Source organism: Triticum urartu, chromosome 2A, assembly GCF_056163025.1.
Source record: "Triticum urartu cultivar PI428250 chromosome 2A, HENAU_Tu73, whole genome shotgun sequence".
NCBI classification, from domain to species: domain Eukaryota; kingdom Viridiplantae; phylum Streptophyta; class Magnoliopsida; order Poales; family Poaceae; genus Triticum; species Triticum urartu.
Genome location: NC_141874.1, coordinates 26,481,293 through 26,506,127, shown reverse-complemented (window position 1 = coordinate 26,506,127; position 24,835 = coordinate 26,481,293). Strand labels below are relative to the sequence as shown.

The following is a 24,835-nucleotide window of genomic DNA, read 5'->3' as shown; positions in this document are numbered from 1 at the left end:
GATGGTGCCTCCCTCTTGCAGGACCCCCGTGACATTCATGGCCATGTCGACGGTTTCTATAGGTCCTTGTTCTCTGCCGCTCCTAGGAAAGGCCTCTCCCTGGCGCCTGATTGCTGGACCGGCACCCAGCTGGTCTCTGATGCGGAGAACGTGGCCCTCACAGCCCCCTTCTCCGAGGGCGAGGTCTGGGCTGCCATTCAAGGCATGAATCCCACCTCCGCTCCGGGTCCCGACGGCCTTCCGGTGGAATTCTTCCAGTCCTTCTAGAATGTGATTAAACCTGGGGTCATGGCCATCTTCGACGAGTTCTATGTTGCGTCCATCGACCTCGGGCGTCTCAACTATGAGATCATCTCGCTCATCCCGAAGGTTTCAGGCGCCTCCGACATTTGCCAGTTTCGTCCAATCATGGTCATCAACATGATTTTTCGGATTCTGGCTAAAGGGTACGCCAATAGGGTGACCCTCCTCGCTGACCACGTTACCCACCCCAACCAGTCCGCCTTCATTCGGGGGCGGTATATCCTGAATGGGGTGCTTGTTTTTCATGAAGTGCTCCATGAGGTTCGATCTAAACACCTCAAGGCGGTTTTCTTGAAGATTGATTTCCATAAGGCCTATGACACTATTAGTTGGCCCTTCCTTCGGGAAGTTGTGCCCCGGAAGGGCTTTGACGACCGTTGGATCACCAGAGTTATGCAGATGGTCTCTTGCGGTCGCACTGCTGTGAACATCAATGGGGAGATCAGCCCTTACTTCCCCACCCTCTGTGGGGTTAGACAAGGCGATCCCTTCTCCCCTTTCCTGTTCAATATGGTGGTGGACACGCTTGCCGCCATCCTGGATAAGGCTAAGGCTGCTGGCCATACTCCCCACCTGGCTGGCGGCTCCGGGATTTCCCTCCTCCAGTACGTCGACGACACCATCATCATGGTCGAAGGCTTAGAGTCGGACATCTCCAATCTTAAGTTCCTTCTCCTCTGCTTCCAATAAATGTCTGGCCTTAAGATAAACTTCGACAAGAGTGATGTGATGGTGATGGGCTACTCTTCGGCCGAGTCCCTTGCCATTGCCAACCGGCTCAACTGCCGCCTCGGCCCTCCTTCCCCATGACCTACTTGGGAACGCCCATTAGCGACTCTCGGCTCACCGTCGCAGACCTCCGCCCGACCGTGACCAAGCTTCAAAGGCGCATCGAACCTTGGCAGGGTAGATGGTTGTCAAAGGCGGCTTGGACTATTCTCATTAATTCATCCCTCTCCAGCCTCCTTTTGTTCCTCATGAGCTTCTACAACCTTCACGACACTCTGCACCACGTGATCGCCAAAGTCCAGTCTCATTTTTTATTGGGCAGGCGACAACAATAAGCAGAAATACCATATGGTCAGCTGGCCTGACATTTGCAAGCCAAAGGAACAAGGCGGCCTTGGTATCATGTGCTCCAAGCGCATGAATATCGCCCTCCTATCCCGCTGGCACTGGCGCATCTCGCAAGGCCATGGTGGCCTCTCGCTCGACATCATCCAGAACAAGTACCTGCGTGGACAGCCCCTTGCCTTTTGTCAGAGATCTGGCGGCTCACAGTTCTGGCAGTCGGTCGTCCAGCTTCTCCCTATCCTTCGCATCAGGACTTCCATCTTGGTGGGGTCCGGCACGGCGACTTTGTTCTGGTTTGACCGGTGGGCCGGAGACACCCCCTTCGCCGCGCGCTTCCCCGACCTCTTTTCCATCGCCGTAGACCCCCTTATCTCAGTTGAGAGGGCCCTTATTGACTTAGGGCGCCTTGCTTTCCGGAGGCCATTTGGCCCCCCGGAGTCCACTGCTTGGCGTGAGTTACTAGATTGCGTTGCTCTCCACGAGCCCGTGGTGGACGGTGGCCCGGACCAGGTGAGATGGCGGCTCGAGCCATCGGGCCAATTCTCCACCAAATCTCTCTACCAAGCCATCGCCCCCTCCTCCGCCCCTTCCCCCCTTTTGACGGTGTGGTCCATTCGCCTACCTCTGAAAATCCGGATCTTCATGTGGCAGTGGATTCGCGGTCGGATCCCGTCTGGCGTTGAGGTTCGCAAGCGCAATGGTCCGGGCACCGGACTTTGCCCGCTTTGCGATACCCCCGAAGACTCAAATCACATCTTCTTTTCCTGCGTTCCCGCACAATTCGTGTGGAGCTGATTCCGCGAGGTGGTGGGTGTAAATTGGTGCCACACCAACTTCCCCGATCTGTATGCCGAGCTCCAGACCTCCCCCTTGGCTTCTCGCCACATTAGGTGACTTGAGATTGGCGTCATCGCTTGGACCCTCTGGACGATCCATAATAAGCTTGTGATCCAGCATGCTCCTCTACGACGGGATTCTGACGCTATCTTCAAACTGTCTGGTTTCTTGCAGCTTTGGCGGCCGCTTAGCCGCCCTCAGGACCGTGACGCCATCTCTGCCTTCATCGCCGACCTCCGCTCGATGGCTCTCTGTCTGTCTCCGCCGCCCCCGCCGCCTCCGCCGGAACCCGACTAGGAGCTTGTCTGGCTCCTCGGCGCTTTTCTTTTAGTCTTTTTGGGCTTGTTGAGCTGCGCCCTCAGCAGAACCTTCATACTTGTTTGTGAGACTTGGGTGTGTGTGTGTGTGTTTGAATTAGTCCTTGTATGTGTGCTCTTGGCGGTTTGCTTTATTTATAAAGCAGGGCGAAAGCCTTTTTCGATGTTGAGTTGTTCCCTCAGCATTAACCTATCGTACCATGTTCGTTTGCTACCTGTCTGGTGTGTGTGTGTGTTGTGCTGGATCCTTGTATGCTCTTGTTTGGCTCTGTCGGTTTGCTTTATACATAAAGCATGGTGTAGCCGCTGCGGTGGCCGTCCGCGACGCTGATGACTCGACCGTCGAAACGTTGATGCGGCGGCGCGGGGCTGAGAATTGGAGGAGGAGGCGGTCCATCGTCGGAGGAGAGGGAGCTAGCTAGGGTGCTAGCCAGAGAATGAGGAGAGAGTGAGGGCTTTTCAATTGGAGCGAACCCTCGCGTTCCCCACTTTTGGAACTCAGCATAACAAGGCGCACGGTCAACTGGTCAATTGCATGAGACCCGGTGGCCCACCTGTCAGTTTTTACCGAGTTTTCGACACACAAAACTTGGCAAAGCCGTGACGCCTGGTATTCTGATTTAAAAAATGAAAAATGTAAAATGTTTACGAGTGCGCTGAGGACAAAACTCGACAAACGTGGGACATGTGTAATTCCGATTTAAAAAAATAAAAAATAAAATGTTTACCGAGTCTCCGTTAACCAAAACTCGGCAAACAAAGGCCGCCGTCACGGCTCCGTCGACTGTTGTACAGCAGGGCCCACTTGTCAGGCTTTGCCGAGTGTATTTCTGCAGAAACTCGGTGAACATCAGATTCAGCCGAGTTTATTAAGTTCGCCTAGTTGTTTTTCATTGGAACCTAGCAAAGGCACAGCTCTACCGAGTTGCTTATCACTCCCGAGTCCAATTTTGGATTAAACTCGGCAGACAGAAGTTTGTCGAGTTCCCGATAGAATGAACTCAGTGAAGTGTCGGAACTTGGGTCAAAACCAGATTCTAGTAGTGTTTAGGTATTTTGAATACTAATATACAACTTGCATGCTGAGCTTGCTACACAGGAGCGTATTGTACTTGCATACATGATAGATCATAGAAGAGCTGTCCTTCTATTCGATCAGGTGGTGAGAAACATTTCAGGAGAGGTAATATTCAGTAGTACTTGTCTAAGTTAATTTGACATGCATGCGCGTGAATCCCTGTAATTTTGTTTACCTTGGAAAGTTTTGCTAGTTTATCTGAGAATAATTGATGACAGACTGGTGAATGTATCTGTGAAAGTGGTTCTCGTTGTGATCCTGCAAAAGCAGAAAGATGTAGTTGCTGGACACGGAGGTAGACTAGGACAGCACCAACCACAGTGCCCTTTAATTTTGTCACACTTTGAGTGCGGAGGTTAGCTTGTTGGGAGTTGCTGGGGTAATTGTTTATCCCTAATCATGGAGTAAACAATAGTATATTAAAGCTTTAGTACGTACACGACAGCTTTGAGTGCTTTTCTGATGGAGCAACTTTGGAGTTGTTGGTTGGTGATAAGACTATCATCCTGCGGGAGAGTCTCCCTGCTCTAGTTTTGCGCGTACTGCTAGTTGCTACAGCAGAGCTCGATTGGAGACATACCTCTCACGCTATACCTTTGGCTCTGAAAGGAAGAAACTGCAGAGAGAGCACAAACCTGCATGGCCATCATGAAGGCAACTCGACCAGACTAGTACATGTGCAGGTCTCTCCTACTCTTCCTCTTCTTCTCCTCCTTCTTGCTCTTCTTTCAATATCTGAGAACTATTATCTGCAGCCAGCCCAGCCATTGGTGATGTCGTTATGATGAATTTGAGCTCTGCGTAGTTCGTTGAGATGGAATCTAAAGCTGAATTTGTCCCTGTTAAAGGCTCGCACGGATGAAATAAAACGGTATTGTTTCACCATACTTGTTGTACCCCCCCCCCCCTTTTTTTTTGGTTGCGTTATGTACTCCTATTTCTGATTTGTTCATGTTCCTATTTCGGATTATGCTGCATCTGCACACGGGTGTAACGGAAATTTGAGAAAGCCTAGTTTCGTCTATCACTACAAGAAATCTGTTAATACGTGACGGTTTCAGTCCGTCATGGACCTGGACAAAACCGTCAACGAAGGGGACGCGTGACGGATTTGATTTCCGTCATGTATATCGCGTCATAATTTGACCAACGCAGACTACATGACGGACCATCTAAAACCGTCACAGACCATGACGGTTTTTAGCCGTCATCAATGGTAGTTAACTCGCACGCTCATAACGGCGTTAACTTGTCTACCACGTCATCATCTGACATGGATCTGATGTGGCAGCCCATGTTGTCACAAGCCCGTCTAAAATTTTGGCCCACTAAATTTCAGCTCAGTCCAAGATTGGTGGCCCATATATGCAGGTTCATTAATTTAAAGTAAGGTCCAGTAATTTCAGTCCAAGACATTAGGCATCACTCATTTCTCTTGGTCCACCAAAATTTTAAGCCAATAATAATTTAACAGAAAATATATGCTCGTGTCATTAAAAACAGAAAATTACATACACACCAGAAAATACATCTGTACAAGAGCAAAAAAAAGGATCCAGAAAAGATTAATTTTACAAGCATATCTGAGAAAATTACATACAAAACTGAAAATACATCTCTACAGGAGCAAAAAAAGGATCCAGAAAAGTTTAATTTTACAAGCATGTCTCAGAGAACACTATGCTACTCTACAGCCAGCACCACACCCATCAAGGGACGCACAACGCTCGTCGGACGTCAACCAAGGGTCATCCCGCATTCCTGGCCATAGATCCGCTCGCCCACACCAAAGGCATGCGAACACATGTCTTTTTGTCAAAAATGCTACCATAAACCATTATCTGCCACATGGTGAAAATTATGTCACACAATAAAATATTATAGCCAGTAGGTTAAACTAGAAGCAGAAACTAGAAGTAGCTTACTGTACGTTATCAAGTCCTATATCTTTTGCACTGCCAAGATACAAAGTAGTGAAACAAAATCAATCGTGTGAAAAGAAACAACTCGAGGCAACAAAAAGGAATGATAAGCATACATAGATCAATAGTTGGTAGTAAACTCCGTTGTGCTTATTTGACATGAAGTTCCAGGCTATCACTACACTAAACTCAAATCATGCTATGAAACCCTTCTGAATTTCCTACGATGCAGTCTCTCATGTGTTGTGAAATATAAAGTATGCGAAACTCTAAGAAAAGTATAGAAAGAAAGTCAAGGGGAGGCACTTTCATACCCGCCGTCAGAAATAAATAACATAAGCAATACTTTTATTCTGGTAACAAAGGCAAACATCAAAACAGAAAGGGAGCAAACACTTTTTCATCTTAATAAGGTTATTATGCTACAGGAGAATAATAATCATAGGTACTCCTACCTTCCAACAACTACCACGGTTAAAATCTTCATTTCATAATGCATCCATACTTCTAACCTAAGATAGTTTGTATGGGTAATAACCTAAGATAGAGAAAGCACACTACCACGGTTAAAATCTTCATTTCAACCATGAAAATGGGTTACCAAGCCCTTGGTATGAAAATAAGTGATAATTGATGTATCATATATATATATATATATATATATATATATATATATATATATATATATATATATATATATATATATATATATCTAGTGTGGGATAGGATATTGAACGGAAGGGAGTTCAGTTGTACAGAATTATTGATGTCCATCACAATCTGAATCCAAAACTCTATATTTTAGAATAAGAACTTGTGGCTTTTGTATTAACAAGAAAACAACGGGAGCATAATTAAAGTCCACATTTGTTCAAGCAAAAATATACACTTATAGTTCTAAGATGCTGATGATAAAAGTACAGTTTTATAGGTTTGCTCTCAAGTACTACATACACACATATGTAAAACAAGTCCATTCTAGCAAGATACACAGTTGCAGCTGAATTTATATCTAACAAGCTCCAACTTCCAAATTAACTCCCAAAAGATCGATACGAAAGCAACATGAAGACGAGTGCATGTTAGAAAAAAAAATAGCTATATCATATTATGTGGATTAGCACTAGCTTGCCCTTATTAAATTATGTGTAACAGTGCAAGAGAACCAGATCCAGAAAACCATCAGCAACTAATCAAGCTCACATGTCCATCGCAGCAACAGAATTCACCTCTAAACTGAACCAAAACATGATTCGCATTCAGATTGACAGTATCATCTAGATTTGGGGATAAAGTGGGGAGAGGCTCACCACGCTAGGAGGGAAGGAGGACACAGCCATCAGTGAGCTCGTCCAGGGGCTGTAGGATAGGGTGCAAGGGCCAAGGGGTGCTAGACTTGCTGCTCCACCTCCTCCAGCAAAGAGAGCTCGTTGGGGACAGCCGCGTCGAGGAGGAGACGTCTTGTACGCCGCTGGATGGGTAGAGTAGGCAGTAGGCATTAGTAGCACAGAGATCAACCCTAATAAATAGTTTAAATTTGACAGCACAAGCAGCCTGTCCAGGATATGATTCTCAAGAGAGAAAAACACTGTCCAAGAAAAAGAGAAATAGATACGGCATGCGAGAAAGCAGCAGGACCATTCATTCAGGGAACAGAAGAGGTAGCAAAAGCAGCAGCAGGTAATCCTTATAACTAGAGGCTAAGCATCCATCATTGACTCTAATGAGCTACTTCATAGCAACTAACACCGGCGAATAAAAAGAAGCACAATTACTAGATACCAGGAGGGTGTGAACTTGGTGCCAGCTAGTTGGCCGGCCTTGTGGATCTGGAGATCATTGGTTTGTACAAGTACAACTAGCAAGCACTTGTTAGTTACCAATCCATTTCATATGCAAAGGTGTCATAAAAATATAATGTAAAGTACTGGTGTCGTCCACTAGCACTACAGGTACAATACTTATCAGCAATTAAGTTCACTTGTTAAAAAACCACAAGAATAGAAGAACTGTATCCTCAATCAAGTATGCTGGGAATATGAATCTGCAGTTCCAAGCAAATCAGTAGTCAGTCATACACAAATATTGTTTGTTAAAAGAGTATATTTTGTCCATGTATAGAAACAAATACTGAAGCCTTATCCAGATAACAGATTAAAGTGCATATTTGACAGAACAAGCAGCAATTTGTCCCCAAAATTAAAATCAAGATTACCAAGCGACAGACTAACCATATCCATCACAAGCAATTTGTCCTATCAAATTGTTTACTCCAAGGTAATATATGCACAACAGCATAACCTTACCTGGCATCATGGCCATTGTTCAGGGGCGGGCCAAGCTTGTGCTGTCCCGGCACTCCTCCTTGGGTCGAGGACGGGGAGAAGCACCGGCATTCGCCGGAAATGTCATTGAGCAGGACAAGGCCGAGGTGCCGGCCCTCATCCCGCATCGATGGCCGTAGCGTGCGTCGCATCTGTAGATCCTGCAGGAGGAGGTCCTCCGCGCCGCCCTGCTCGAGGTGGACCATCAGGAGGCGAGAGCGCGTGTGGGAGCGCTCCAGACGATGGAGAAAAGTTGACAGAGGCCGCCGGGGATGCGCCGACGACGAAGGCCAGGCCGGAGGCCGAAACCCTAGCACGGGTGTGGGTTTTGGGCGAGCGGTAGAGGCTGAGAGGGGATAATCTTGCCGGAGAGGAGGATGGATCAGAGTGAGGGGAGCTCGTCGGTGTGCTCCACGCTTGGGATAGCCGCCGGAATCGTCAGAATCGGGAGCAGGCTGCTGTGGCGGCTGAGGGAGGGGAGAGAATGGGGATTAGGGTTAGATGGATGTGGATCGTGCGTTAAATAGGCTGGCTCAAAAAAAATCCCACCGCCCGCGTCCGCAACTTAAATTTGGATGTCCACGCGCGCGCTCTAAATTTCGGGCGCGTCTTCCTACTTAAGTCCACACGACACATAAGCAGGAGTCATCGATGACGGCCTGAATGATGTATAAATAAATAAAAGGCTAGGCTGCGCAAATTGGTCTGTGACAATTTCCGTGACGGTTCACAGATGTCCATCATGAAAGGCTATCTTTTTGAGAGGGCAATCACATCCTGCTGATTCATGACGGTTTTTGTGACGGATAAGGAAAAACCATCAAGGATTATGACGATTTTCAAGAACGTCATGAGAAATCCGTCACGTATTAACATGTTTCTTGTAGTGTATTGAACTACATGCAGCTAGAGAATATGGTTGTCTTGTGTGTGTCCCATAAGGCCATGTGGCGGTGACGCTTGGTCCTCGCAGGCGATGAATCGGCCTCTGGCGGCAGGGTGGTATTCTAGACAACCAAAGAGTGGAGAAGGTCTTTTCGTCAAAAAGAAAAAAAGGGTGGAGAAGGGGATGTGCTCTAGGAGGGTATTTGCTATTTGTCTCTTTTTTTTCTTAGCGAGAGAAATTTTTGATCTATTCATAATCAATTATGTTAGTGCAGAAAACACCAGATGTAACAAAAACTACAATCAGATCCGTGGACCACCTTTCATTGACTATAAGTACTGGCTCAAGCCAAAGGAGTGCCACCGTCAATACCCTTCCTTCAGCACAGTTTGAAGATAAGGCCTAGCCTAGACAAGGTAGCAAGCGACAGAAGATTACATCGAATAGTTCTCCACAAGAGAGGGGGAGAACATTGTATTGAGATCCAAAAAGAAAGAAGAAGCCATCTAGCTAATAACTATGGACCCGTAGGTCTGAGGTGAACTACTCACACTTCATCGGAGGGCTATGGTGTTGATGTAGAAGCCCTCCGTGATGGATACCCCCTCCGGCGGAGCTCCGGAACAGGCCCCAAGATGGGATCTCGTGGACACAGAAAGTTGCGGCGGTGGAATTATGGTTTTGGCTCCGTATCTGATCGTTTGGGGGTACGTAGGTATATATAGGAGGAAAGAATACGTTGGTGGAGCAACAGGGGGCCCACGAGGATGGAGGGCGCGCCTGGGGAAGGGGGGTAGGCGTGCCCCCCTACCTCGTGGCCCCCTCCCTTGTTTCTTGACGTAGGTTCCAAGTCCTCTGGATCATGTTCGGTGAGAAAAATCACGTTCCCGGAGGTTTCATTCCGTTTGGACTCCGTTTGATATTCCTTTTCTTCGAAACCCTAAAATAGGCAAAAAAAACAGCAATTCTGGGTTGGGCCTCCGGTTAATAGGTTAGTCCCAAAAATAATGTCCAAAACAATAGATAATATAGCATGGAGCAATCAAAAATTCTAGATACGTTGGAGACATATCACTGTCGGACCCCGAGGTAGGAGTTCGTCGGCTGCCGTGTCCGGGGGAGGACGGGGAAGTCCTCAAACCGGCGTAGGGGCGCGGCGGAGGGTGCATCGGGGGACCGGCGACAGCGGATCGGGCCCGTGGAGGACGACGGGGACACCTCGGCGGCCACCTCGCCGGCTTTGGGCAAAAAGACCGCGATAAACCTCTTTTTGGCCATTGGCTACTCAAGATCCCCGGCACATAGGTAGAGGTTGAGGATGGAGGCGCCGGCGATGGCGGCGACCTACCAATGGTTTCGAGGGTTGTGTGTGTCTGTGTGAGCAGAGGTTGTGTTTGAGGAAATACTGCGGCAACTAAAAATTTTACTCGGAGGGAGTAACAAGGCGGGGCTACTGAAAATTTGTATCAAGGACAAGCAGATATTTTTTAGATTGCGAGGGATGCAGAGGCAGGAGTAAAATGCCGGGGCTACTGAAAATTTGAATCAAGGGACTAAAGCAGAGAGGGATGCAGAGGCGGGAGTTTTGGGGGAGCGAGCTAGTGTGCTTGACGTGCCGGCTACAGACTGTAGCCGACGCACCTTCTCGCGTAAGCCATAGGCATAATATACACCAACGGTGCTCCAAGATATTTTTTACTATATCTCACACGGTTGGTGAGAATAAAGAGTGTGGGATCTACTTGATTTGAATTACAAAATGGTGCATACAAATTGGTTGCAAAATCAAATCTATGTCCTTGAGTGCATGCTTAGGTCCCATGGAAGAAATGGGAATGAATTTTTCGGGGTTCGTTTGGCATTTTTTATACATTAACTGGATTTTCTAGGCATTTTATCTGCATAACTCAAATTTGAACTACAAGAACATGCTCCAATGCACTAAAGTTGGTTGAAAAATCACATGTGTGTCCTTGGATGAATTTCTAGGGCCCATACAACAGATGGGAATGAATTTCAAACACCAGGGCACTATTGATTTCCGGCAAAACGTTGAGATATCTGGTTCTTAAATTCTAGTAAATCCAAAACTCGTCTGAAATTCATGTAACTTGGCATGCTATCATGGAGCGGCATCAACATGCCGTGGTGAAAATTTTATCTCATTTAGGATAGGTTTGGGTATGAGCTTCTCACAAACTAGAGCTTCTCACAACAAGCATGACGGTTTCGATAGGGAACGTACCACCTTTGGGGATGAGACGATATCCATTGCCTCTTATTGCTTTCAAAAAAATTCTAGTGTCAACATAGAACAACATGAGTTTTGTGTTCAATCTTGGATTTTCCGGGGTTGGTTTGGCCTTTTTTATACATTAATTGTGTTTTCTAGGCATTTTATGTGCATAATTTAATTTGAACTACAAGCACATGCTCCAATGCACCAAAGTTGGTTGAAAAATCACATGTGTGTCATTGGGTGAATTTCTAGGTCCCATGCAAGAGATGGGAATGAATTTCAAACACCAGGGCACTGTTGATTGCCGGCAAAACGTTGAGATGCCTGGTTTTTAAATTCTAGTAAATCCAACACTCATCTGAAATTCACGAAACTTGGCATGCTATCATGGAGCTGCATCAACATGCCGTGGTGAAACTTTTGCCCCATTTGGGGCAGGTTTTGGTATAAGCTTCTCACAAATCAGAGCTTCTCACAACAAGCATGATGGTTTCGATAGGAAACGTACCACCTTTGGGGATGAGACGATATTCGTTGCCTCTTATTGCTTTCAAGAAATTTCTAGTGTAAACATAGAACAACAGGAGTGTTGTGTTCAATCTTGGAATTTTCCTAGGTTCGTTTGGCCTTTTTTATACATTAACTTGGTTTTCTAGGCATTTTATCTGCTTGATTCAAATTTCAATTACAAGAACATGCTCCAGTGCACCAAAGTTGGTTGAAAAGTCACATCTGTGTCCTTGCGTGAATTTCTAGGTCCCATGCAAGAGATGGGAATTAAATTCAAACACCAGGGCACTGTTGATTGCCGGCAAAATGTTGAGATGCCTGGTTTTTAAATTCTAGTAAATCCAAAACTCGTCTGAAATTCATGAAACATGACATGCTATCATGGAGCGACATCAACATGCCGTCGAGAATTTTTTTTCCCATTTGGGGCAGGTTCGGGTATAAGCTTCTCACAAGCCAGAGCTTCTCACAACAAGCATGATGGTTTCGATAGGGAAAGTACCACCTTTGGTGATGGAACGATACCCGTTGCCTCTTATTGCTTTCAAAAAATTTCTAGTGTCAACATAGAACAACAGGAGTTTTGTGTCCAATCCTGGAATTTTTCGGGGTTCGTTTGGCCTTTTTATACATTAACTGTGTTTTCTAGGCATTTTAGGTGCATAATTCAAATTTGAACTACAAGCACATGCTCCAATGCACTAAAGTTGGTTCAAAAATCACATGTGTGTCCTTGGGTGAATTTCTTGGTCCCATGCAAGAGATGGGAATGAAATTCAAACACCAGGGCACTGTTGATTGCCGGCAAAACATTGAGATGCCTGGTTTTTAAATTCTAGTAAATTGAAAACTCGTCTGAAATTCATGAAACTTGGCATGCTATCATGGAGCGGCATCAACATGCCATGGTAAAAAAAATTGTCCAGTTTGGGCCAAGTTCGGGTATAGGCTTATCACAACAAGCATGATGGTTTCGATAGGGAACGTCCCAACTTTGGGGACGAAACGATATCCATTGCCTCTTATTCCTTTCAAATATTTTCTAGTCTCAACATAGAACAACAGGAGTGTTGTGTCATTTTTTGTGATTTTTCGGGGTTCGTTTGGACATTTTTGTGCATTAACTAGGTTTTCTAGGCATTTTATGTGGATAATTCAAATTTGAACTACAAGCACATGCTCCAATGCACTAAGGTTGCTTGAAAAATCTAATATGTGTCCTTGGGTGAATTTCTTGGTCCCATGCAAGAGATGGGAATAAAATTCAAGCACCAGTGCATTGTTGATTGCCGATAAAACAATGAGATGCCTGGTTTTTAAATTCTAGTAAATCCAAAACTCGTATGAAATTCATGAAACTTGGCATGCTATCATAGAGCGGCATCAACATGTCGTGTTAAAAAATTTTTCCCATTTGGGGCAGGTTCGTGTATATGCTTCTCACAAACCAGAGCTTCTCACAACAAGCATGATGGTTTCGGTAGGGAACATCCCACCTTTGGGGACGGAACGATATCCATTGCCTCTTATGGCTTTCAAAAATTTACTCGTGTCAACATAGAACCACAGGATTGTTGTGTCAATTTTTGGGATTTTTCGGGGTTCGTTTGGACATTTTTATGCATTAACTGAGTTTTCAATGCATCTATGTGTATAATTCAAATTTGAACTACAAGCACATGGTCCAATGCACCAAAGTTGGTTGAGAAATCACATGTGTGTCCTTGGGTGAATTTCTAGGTCCCATTCAAGAGATGGGAATGAAATTCAAACACTAGGACACTGTTGATTGCCGACTAAACATTGAGATGCCTGGTTTTTAAATTCTAGTAAATCCAAAACTCGTCTGAAATTCATGAAACTTGGCATGCTATCATGGAGCGGCATCAACATGCCGTGTTAAAAAATTAGTCCCATTTGGGGCAGGTTCGGGTATATGCTTCTCACAAACCAGAGCTTCTCACAACAAGCACGATAGTTTCGGTAGGGAACGTCCCAACTTTGGGAATGAAACGATATCCATTGCTTCTTATGGCTTCTAAAAATTTACTCGTGTCAACATAGAACCACATAAGTGTTGTGTCAATTTTTGGGATTTTTCGAGGTTCGTTTGGTCATTTTTATGCATTAATTGAGTTTTCAATGCATTTATGTGCATAATTCAAATTTGAACTACAAGCACAAGCTCCAATGCACCAAAGTTGGTTGAGAAATCACATGTGTATCCTTGAGTGAATTTCTAGGTCCCATGCAAGAGATGGTAATGAAATTCAAACACCATGGCACTGTTGATTGCCGGCAAAACGTTGAGATGCCTGGTTTTTAAATTCTAGTAAATCCAAAACTCGTCTGAAATTCATGATACTTGGCATGCTATCATGGAGCGGCATCAACATTCCGTGGTGAAAATTTTGTCCCATTTGGGGCAGGTTCGGGTAGAAGCTTCTCACAAACAAGAGCTTCTCACAACAAGCATGATGGTTTCGATAGGGAAAGTACCACCTTTGGTGACGGAACGATACCCGTTGCCTCTTATTGCTTTCAAAAAAATTTCTAGTGTCAACATAGAACAACAGGAGTTTTGTGTTCAATCTAGGAATTTTTCGGGGTTCGTTTGGCCTTTTTATACATTAACTGTGTTTTCTAGGCATTTTTGGTGCATAATTCAAATTTGAACTACAAGCACAAGCTCCAATGCACTAAAGTTGGTTGAAAAATCACAAGTGTGTCCTTGGGTGAATTTCTTGGTCCCATGCAATAGATGGGAATGAAATTCAAACACCGGGACACTGTTGATTGCCGGCAAAACATTGAGATGACTGGTTTTTAAATTCTAGTAAATTGAAAACTCGTCTGAAATTCATGAAACTTGGCATGCTATCATGGAGCGGCATCAACATGCCATGGTAATAAAATTGTCCCGTTTGGGGAAGGTTCGGGTATAAGCTTCTCACAACAACCACGATGGTTTCGATTGGGAACGTCCCAACTTTGGGGACGAAACGATATCCATTGCCTTTTATTGCTTTCAAATATTTTCTAGTGTCAACATAGAACAACAGGAGTGTTGTGTCATTTTTTGTGGTTTTTCGGGGTTCGTTTGGACATTTTTATGCATTAACTGGGTTTTCTAGGCATTTTATGTGCATAATTCAAATTTGACCTACAAGCACATGCTCCAATGCACTAAGGTTGGTTGAAAAATCTAATATGTCTCCTTGGGTGAATTTCTAGGTACCATGCAAGAGATGGGAATGAAATTCAAACACCAGGGCACTGTTAATTGCCGATAAAACATTGAGATGCCTGGTTTTTGAATGCTATTAAATCCAAAACTCGTCTGAAATTCATGAAACTTGGCATGCTATCATGGAGCGGCATCAACATGTTGTGTTAAAAATTTTGTTCCATTTGGGGCAGGTTCGGGTATATGCTTCTCACAAACCAGAGCTTCTCACAACAAGCATGATGGTTTCGGTAAGGAACGTCCCACATTTGGGGACGAAACGATATCCATTGCCTCTTATGGCTTTAAAAAGTTTACTCGTGTCAACATAGAACAACAGGATTGTTGTATCAATTTTTGGGATTTTTCGGGGTTCGTTTGGACATTTTTATGCATGAACTGAGTTTTCAATACATTTATGTGCATAATTTAAATTTGAACTACATGCACATGCTCCAGTGCATATAAATTGGTTGAAAAATCAAATCTGTGTCCTTGGGTGCATGATTAGGTCCCATGCGAGAAATGAGAATGAATTTCAAACACCAGGGCACCGTTGATTACCGGCAAAACATTGAGATGCCTCGTTTTTAAATTCTTGTAAATCCAAAACTCGTCAGAAATTCATGAAACTTGGCATGCTTTCATGGAGCGGCATCAACATGCCATGGTAAAAAATTTGTCCCGTTTGGGGCAGGTTTGGGTATATGGTTCTCACAAACCAGAGCTTCTCACAAAAAGCATCATGGTTTTGGTAGGGAACGTCCCACCTTTTGAGGATGAAACAATATCCACTGCCTCTTATTGCTTCTAATTTTTTTCTCGTGTCAACATAGAACAACAGCAGTGTTGTGTCAACTTTTGTGATTTTTCGGGGTTCTTTTGGACATTTTTATGCATTAACTAAGTTTTCAATCTATATGTGCATAATTCAAATTTGAACTACATGCACATGCTCCAGTGCATATAAATTGGTTGAAAAATAAAATATGTGTCATTGGGTGCATGCTTTGGTCCCACGCAATAAATGAGAATGATTTTCAAACACCAGGGCACCGTTGATTTCCAACAAAACATTGAGATGCATGGTTTTTAAATTGTAGTAACTTGGCATTCTATCATGGAATGGTGCCCAACATGATGTGGTATTTTTCGTGTCCATTTTGAGAGAAGGCGCACTCGAATAATGACAGCCAACAAAGGCATTTTGAAAAAATACCTGCCACTTAATATCTCAAATGTTTGTATAATTCAAAATGTGTGCGTTCTGTTAACCATTCACGTGACACCACGTGTCTTGGTTTTTATGGTTGTAGGAGGTGCCGTGCGGACAGCTGCTTGATCTTGACTGAACGGGAGGCGTGCGAGCGCAGTCCGGTGCGCAGGCTGACCGAAAGGCGTGCAAGCTGTCCTCCAATGCATAGGCTCACCGGGAAGCGTGCGAGCTTTACGCTGCGCAGGCTCACTAGGAAGCGAGCCCTTTGACTTCCATGGCCGCCCGCCTTCCTCTCCATTAATGGCGCCCGAGCCGCTATTTAATACGGACGGCCTTACTGTTCGCCTCCCATCCCCCCCCCCCCCCCCGAGACCTCCACCGCCATCGCGCGGAATGATCATCTGCCACTAGTCTTCAAGTTTTGTGAAGTCGACTCCAAGCCGGAGGAGATAGAAAATAAGGAGGAATGGGGCCTCATGGACATGGCCCAGAACGAGCTGGCCGCGGCAGTTGCTTCCCGCGCTCCCGTCCCATCTCCCATCCACGCGCCCGCGCCAGCGACCATCCCCGTAGCATTGACGGGCTGGTCGCCGAGCAGTATCGCAGAGCTGGGAGCCGCCGGCGTCAACGAGGTCTTCGCGGACCCGCGCGAGCTCGTGTACATGCCAGCGCCTGTGCCCGTGTGCGCCCCTCCACCCACCGTGTCGCGGGCCCCCGTGCATTAGCCTGCATCCGTCATGCCCGTGCGCGCCCCTCCACCCACCACAGCGCCGATCCCCATGCATTTGGCTGCACCTGCCGCGCCCGTGCCCGTGCCCGTGCACCCCCTCCCCTCCCCCCCCCCCCCCCTCAGCGGCATGGGACGCTGCCGTCGACCGCTACCTCTCAGCGGCGCCAGTTGCCGTCCTCCCGCGCCCGGCCCGTCGATCGCGCGACGACGTGATGTTTGATTTACAAGTGAAAAACATTTTGTGTTGCCTTGAAGACTTCAACAACGGCGTCCCGGAGGACAACAACGACAACGAAGGCGCGGCATGCCGCCTCCTCCGTCACCGGAAATAGTTTTTTGGGGTTTAATACTGTATCTCGAATTCTTGATCATATGAATGTAAATTCATAGTGTGACTGAATGAAAGATATGGTTTGAACGAACTTGTGTTTTTCTCTCGTAATGTACAGACTTATCAAACTATTTTCTTTTGAAAAAAACATCAACGGGTTTTAAATATAAAACACTCATCGCAAACGGTTTAGTTAGAACACCCGTATGCAAACCGATAGCTTCCCCAAGAAGCCAAGGGAAAATGTGTCGAGCAGGATTTCTACATCCCTTCAACGCAAACGGTTGTTTTGCATGACCCGTGTGCAACCACATACAAAAAATTGGGTAAGATTTGCAGATCTGTCATTTTGGGTATGTTGCCATTTCTCAAACTGGAAAGATTGACATTTGCTTATCTAGTAGCATTGCCATTTGTCAACCTTGTAACACTGCGATTTGTCAAAATATGCAGCTACAAATCACTAGCACTATCTAATTTTTGCAACTAAAATCACTAGCACTATTCATATGGACACCACTAGCAGGCCTGAGTTCATGGACGCATACGCAAATGTACCATTGGTTACATACAACAAGTCATCAACCCACAACGACAACGAGGATACATGTTGGATTATAGATCATTTCCAACAAAACATTATAGTAAAAAATTTCTCACACAACAAATAACAAAGCGATGAAATGAACTTCAGCTCAACCACTCGTCGGCGTTGGAAACGCTTGCTTTGAACCAGAAGTGATTCTCTGGGAAGGGCCAGCTACTGTCAATCTCGAGACCAACACTAGACTGATCATCCAGGCTGAAGCGGCCTATTTCAATACCCATATTGGGACGGTAGGGAAGCATAGTAATGTTCGAGGTATAGATACAGTTGCTTCTCATAAATGGTAGCAACGTTGTGTCAACAGCAACTGGATCGCCTTCCACCATCATTGGATAGTTTTGTCCAAGGAAGAGCGAGTTTCCTCCAAGACTTTCAATACTGAACCAGGGAGAAGGTGTTGGCGCTAGTACACCAATATCCATCCCGAATACCCTACAACGGATGTTGGAACAGGTCAAGAGAGTGCGACCATACGAGACAACACCTGCTTCCTTAGTAACATCAGTAGTGCCCCGTATACATACAAGAAGAGGTGATCCATCAGAATAAGTTGCTAGGCGCCACTAAGTATATGGGTCCTACTCGTCCTCATGCTCGTGAATGAAATTTTCAAGTATAGGTGGTGGAATGTTCACAGGACCTTGGAAACACAAGAAGGTTAATTAGTAAAGGGAAACTAGCTTACCCGCATGCATGTTGATGAAACAATTATAATTACGGTGGAAGACAAACATACCGAAATCATGAGGATTCCATAACAGTGCCACGAGTGGTGGCAGCAAACACAAGACCCTCGTATTGAATTGCATCACAGTACTCATCCATGTATAGAACATGATTTTTGAGCAATATGCATCGAGTCGAACCATGAAGGATGGCAACAAGCTTGTCGAAGATAGCGACAACATAAGCATTCCTATAACCCCAAGAGCGGTTGGGAACTCGACAAATTGCTATCTTCCGTAGACGACAGTCAGCATGATCGTATTTGAACTCATGTAGAATACCGGTGTACTCAACCTCTGGGCAGTCGTCTGAGATTTTTCAAAGGGGAACCCGGTGACGAGTGTACACATTCACAAGTTCCCACTCACAGTTGTACCCAATATAAACAACCCAATCTCCATTTGCGCCTACCCAAGCCTTGCCCTCAAGCGATGGCATCTTAACATCATACGTATCATTATCAAGCGGCATCAACTTACACAAGGCGATGCTTCCCTCGTCCCCGCACCAGTTAGCAGGGTCACGACGAAGAAGATAGGGTAGATCAAACCGCTCCTGAACCCTTGGGTTCCTTGTAATGATGTTATTAGTTGAGTCGAGAATGGTCTTGAACGAACCTGCCATGCTAGCCGAGGTGATGACGTCGCACCGATCAATGAGTTCCTCCACCGCGTCATTATTTAGATCGGGGCAAGAATAACGGGGTCGTTTCCGACTTGTTCCCTCCATGGACAAGACGATGAAACAATGGCAGAAGGAAGGGTGAAGGCAAATGGAGGAGGGAGGAAGAGCTAGCGTGCGGCAGTAGTTCCAAATCGAGAGGGAAAGGCAAAGAGTCGGTGGACGGTTGCCACGGTACACGAAGAGGCGCCTGGGGAGTGAACGGTTGCCATAGAGGTCACACACTGACGGCAAGGGACGAGTGAACCACATGCAATCCTATAGCACAACACACATGTCTTGTTAAGTTGAACCGTTTCTGTACTCTTGTGTCAACGCAAATAGTTCATCCGAGTGAACCGCATGACGTATATCCCGCACACCATGATCTGGCTGACCATTTCTTTTGTGTTGCCTAATTATTTTGAGAAGTAATAAATTCTTTAATATTAGATTCAAAATCAAAGGGAATCTTATTATAATTTCCATAAGAATTGTTGTAGGAATTACCATAATTATTAGAGGGGTTACTTTGATAAGGCCTAGGATTAAAATTTCCTCTATACGCGTTATTACCAAAATTGTTCCTACCAACAAAATTCACATCCATAGATTCATTATTATTCTCAATCAAAGTAGACAAGGGCATATCATTAGGATCAGAAGAAACACTTTTACTAGCAAATAATTTCATAAGTTCATCCATCTTTCCACTCAAAACATTAATTTCTTCTATCACATGCACCTTTTTATTAGTAGATCTTTCAGTATGCCATTGAGAATAATAAACCATAACATTATCTAGGAGTTTAGTAGCTTCTCCTAAAGTGATTTCGATAAAAGTGCATCCTGCGGCCGAATCTAAAAGATTTCTGGAAGAAAAATTCAATCCAACATAAAATTTTTGTATAATCATCCACAAATTCAAACCATGAGTAGGGCAATTACGTATCATTAATTTCATCCTCTCCCAAGCTAGTGCAACATGTTCATGATCAAGTTGCTTAAAATTCATAATATCGTTTCTAAGGGAGATGATCTTAGCGGGAGGAAAATACTTAGAGATAAAAGCATCCTTGCACTTATTCCATGAATCAATACTATTTTTAGGCAAAGACGAAAACCACGCTTTAGCACAATCTCTAAGCGAAAAAGGAAATAGCTTCAGTTTAACAATATCATTATCCACATCTTTCTTCTTTTGCATATCACACAAATCAATGAAGCTATTTAGATGGGTAGCGGCATCTTCACTAGGAAGGCCGGAAAATGGATCTTTCATGACAAGATTCAGCAAAGCAGTATTAATTTCACAAGATTCAGCATCGGTAAGAGGAGCAATCGGAGTGCTAATAAAATCATTGTTGTTGGTATTGGTAAAGTCACACAATTTAGTGTCATCTTGAGCCATCGTGACAAGCAAGCAATCCAACACACAAGCAAACAAAAAGCAAGCGGGCAAAAAGAGGCAAATAGAGGAAGAGAGGGAGGATAGAGAGAGAGGGCGAATAAAACGGCAAGGGTGAATTGGGGGAGAGGAAAATGAGAGGCAAATGGCAAATAATGTAATGCGGGAGATAAGGATTGTGATGGGTAGTTGGTATATTGACTTTTGCGTAGACTCCCCGGCAACGGCGCCAGAAATCCTTCTTGCTACCTCTTGAGCACTGCGTTGGTTTTCCCCGAAGAGGAAGGGATGATGCAGCAAAGTAGCGTAAGTATTTCCCTCAGTTTTTGAGAACGAAGGTATCAATCCAGTAGGAGGCTACGCGCGAGTCCCTCGTACCTGCACAAAACAAATAAATCCTCGCAACCAACGCGATAAGGGGTTGTCAATCCCTACACCGCCACTTACGAGAGTGAGATCTGATAGATATGATAAGATAATATTTTTATTATTTTTATGATAAAGATGCAAAGTAAAATAAAAGCAAAGTAAAAGCAAAGGAAATAACTAAGTATTGGAAGATTAATATGATGAAGATAGACCCGGGGGCCATAGGTTTCACTAGTGGCTTCTCTCAAGAGCATAGGTATTCTACGGTGGGTGAACAAATTGTTGTTGAGCAATTGACAGAATTGAGCATAGTTATGAGAATATATAGGTATGATCATGTATATAGGCATCACGTCCGAGACAAGTAGACCGACACCTGCCTGCATCTACTACTATTACTCCACTCATCGACCGCTATCCAGCATGCATCTAGAGTATTAAGTTCATGAAAATAGAGTAACACCTTAAGCAAGATGACATGATGTAGAGGGATAAACTCATGCAATATGATGAAAACCCCATCTTGTTATCCTCGATGGCAACAATACAATATGTGCCTTGCTGCCCCTACTGTCACTGGGAAAGGACACCGCAAGATTAAACCCAAAGCTAAGCACTTCTCCCATTGCAAGAAAGTTCAATCTAGTAGGCCAAACCAAACTGATAATTCGAAGAGACTTGCAAAGGTAACCAATCATACATAAAAGAATTCAGAGAAGATTCAAATATTGTTCATAGATAGACATGATCATAAACCCACAATTCATCGGTCTCAACAAACACACCGCAAAAAGAAGGTTACATCGAATAGTTCTCCACAAGAGAGGGGGAGAACATTGTATTGAGATCCAAAAAGAGAGAAGAAGCCATCTAGCTACTAACTATGGACCCGTAGGTCTGAGGTGAACTACTCACACTTCATCGGTGGGGCTATGGTGTTGATGTAGAAGCCCTCCGTGATCGATGCCCCCTCCGGCGGAGCTCCGAAACAGGCCCCAAGATGGGATCTCGTGGATACAGAAAGTTACGGCAGTGGAATTAGGGTTTTGGCTCCGTATCTGATCGTTTGGGGGTACGTAGATATATATAGGAGGAAGGAGTATGTCGGTGGAGCAACAGGGGGCCCACGAGGGTGGAGGGCGCGCCTGGGGGGGGCTAGGCGCGCCCCTACCTCGTGGCCTCCTCTTTTGTGTCTTGACGTAGGGTCCAAGTCTCCTGGGTCTTGTTCGTTGAGAAAATCATGTTCCCGAAGGATTCATTCCGTTTGGACTCTGTTTGATATTCCTTTTCTTCGAAACCCTAAAACAGGCAAAAAAACAGCAATTCTGGGCTGGGCCTCCGGTTAATAGGTTAGTCCCAAAAATAATATAAAAGTGGATAATAAAGCCCAATAATGTCCAAAACAGTATATAATATAGCATGGAGCAATCAAAAATTATAGATACGTTGGAGTCGTATCAAGGCCCGTGCGCTCCCCCACCCCCGTCCTCCTTCGGCTATTGACTCTTGGCACTTCTGTGCCAAGCATGGCCGACAATTCATGAAGGGATGGGGTGCCAACCTGGGGCGTGACCTCTGCGAACGTAAGAAGGCCTTGTTGGCCGCCATCCAGGCTTTAGACTTGCGAGCTGACTCAATCGCCCTCTCTCCAGACGAGTGGCTCTCTCGCTATGACTTAGAAGACCTGCTCTCCGTCATCTACACTGATGAGGAGGCTTATTGGCGCATCCGCGGGGCCCAAAAATGGGTCTTGAAGGGCCACGCGAACACGGCCTACTTTCAGGCCATCGCGAGCGGCCGGCGTAGACGCAACACCATCCCCCTTCTTTGGGATGGTGCCTCCCTCTTGCAGGACCCCCGTGACATTCATGGCCATGTCGACGGTTTCTATAGGTCCTTGTTCTCGGCCGCTCCTAGGAAAGGCCTCTCCCTGGCACCTTATTGCTGGACCGGCACCCAGCTGGTCTCTGATGCGGAGAACGCGGCCCTCACAGCCCCCTTCTCCAAGGGCGATGTCTGGGCTGCCATTCGAGGCATGAATCCCACCTCCGCTCCGGGTCCCAACGGCCTTCCGGTGGAATTCTTCCAGTCCTTTTAGAATGTGATTAAACCTGAGGTCATGGCCATCTTCGACGAGTTCTATGTTGCGTCCATCGACCTCGGGCGTCTCAACTATGAGATCATCTCGCTCATCCCGAAGGTTTCGGGCGCCTCCGTCATTCGCCAGTTTCATCCAATCACGGTCATCAACGTGATTTTCCGGATTCTGGCTAAAGGGTACGCCAATAGGGTGACCCTCCTCGCTGACCACGTTACCCACCCCAACCAGTCCGCCTTCATTCAGGGGCGGTATATCCTGAATGGGGTGCTTGTTTTTCATGAAGTCCTCCATGAGGTTCGATCTAAACACCTCAAGGCGGTTTTCTTGAAGATTGATTTCCATAAGGCCTACGACACTATTAGTTGGCCCTTCCTTCGGGAAGTTGTGCCCCAGAAGGGCTTTGACGACCGTTGGATCACCAGAGTTATGCAGATGGTCTCTTGCAGTCGCACTGCCGTGAACATCAATGGGGAGATCAACCCTTACTTCCCCACCCTCTGTGGGGTTAGACAAGGCGATCCCTTCTCCCCTTTCCTGTTCAATATGGTGGTGGACACGCTTGCCGCCATCCTGGATAAGGCTAAGGCTGCTGGCCATACTCCCCACCTGGCTGGCGGCTCCAGGATTTCCCTCCTCCAGTACGCCGACGACACCATCATCATGGTCGAAGGCTTAGAGTCGGACATCTCCAATCTTAAGTTCCTTCTCCTCTGCTTCCAACAAATGTCTGGCCTTAAGATAAACTTCGACAAGAGTGATGTGATGGTGATGGGCTACTCTTCGGCCGAGTCCCTTGCCATTGCCAACCGGCTCAACTGCCGCCTCGGCCCTCCTTCCCCATGACCTACTTGGGAACGCCCATTAGCGACTCTCGGCTCACCGTCGCAGACCTCCGCCCGACCGTGACCAAGCTTCAAAGGCGCATCGAAGCTTGGCAGGGTAGATGGTTGTCAAAGGCGGCTTGGACTATTCTCATTAATTCATCCCTCTCCAGCCTCCTCTTGTTCCTCATGAGCTTCTACAACCTTCACGACACTCTGCACCACGAGATCGCCAAAGTCCAGTCTCATTTTTTATTGGGCAGGCGACAACAATAAGCAGAAATACCATATGGTCAGCTGGCCTGACATTTGCAAGCCAAAGGAACAAGGCGGCCTTGGTATCATGTGCTCCAAGCGCATGAATATCGCCCTCCTATCCCGCTGGCACTGGCGCATCTCGCAAGGCCATGGTGGCCTCTCGCTCGACATCATCCAGAACAAGTACCTGCGTGGACAGCCCCTTGCCTTTTGTCAGAGATCTGGCGGCTCACAGTTCTGGCAGTCGGTCGTCCAGCTTCCCCCTATCCTTCGCATCAGGACTTCCATCTTGGTGGGGTCCGGCACGGCGACTTTGTTCTGGTTTGACCGGTGGGCCGGAGACACTCCCTTCGCCGCGCGCTTCCCCGACCTCTTTTCCATCGCCGTAGACCCCCTGATCTCAGTTGAGAGGGCCCTTATTAACTTAGGCCTTGCTTTCTGGAGGCCATTTGGCCCCCCGGAGTCCACTGCTTGGCGTGAGTTACTAGATTGCGTTGCTCTCCACGAGCCCGTGGTGGACGGTGGCCCGGACCAGGTGAGATGGCGGCTCGAGCCATCGGGCCAATTCTCCACCAAATCTCTCTACCAAGTCATCGCCCCCTCCTCCGCCCCTTCCCCCCTTTTGACGGTGTGGTCCATTCGCCTACCTCTGAAAATCCGGATCTTCATGTGGCAGTGGATTCGCGGTCGGATCCTGTCTGGCGTTGAGGTTCGCAAGCGCAATGGTCTGGGCACCGGACTTTGCCCGCTTTGCGACACCCCCGAAGACTCGAATCACATCTTCTTTTCCTGCGTTTCCGCACAATTCGTGTGGAGCTGCTTCCGCGAGGTGGTGGGTGTAAATTGCTGCCACACCAACTTCCCCGATCTGTATGCCGAGCTCCAGACCTCC

General features: G+C 46.1%; 1 long non-coding RNA gene across 2 annotated transcripts; it reads left to right on the top strand.

Annotated features, from left to right (window-relative positions):
- The first annotated feature begins 4,100 nt into the window (after positions 1 to 4,100).
- On the top strand, positions 4,101 to 16,609 carry LOC125540734 (uncharacterized). Of its 2 annotated transcripts, none has more exons than XR_015614945.1 (3): positions 4,101 to 4,292; positions 4,365 to 4,480; positions 16,033 to 16,609. It is a non-coding gene; the product is annotated as an uncharacterized LOC125540734 (long non-coding RNA). The 2 variants fall into 2 exon arrangements; XR_015614944.1 differs by lacking the exon at positions 16,033 to 16,609 and adding an exon at positions 14,725 to 15,099 and having other exon boundaries at positions 4,103 to 4,292.
- The last annotated feature ends 8,226 nt before the right edge of the window (positions 16,610 to 24,835 follow it).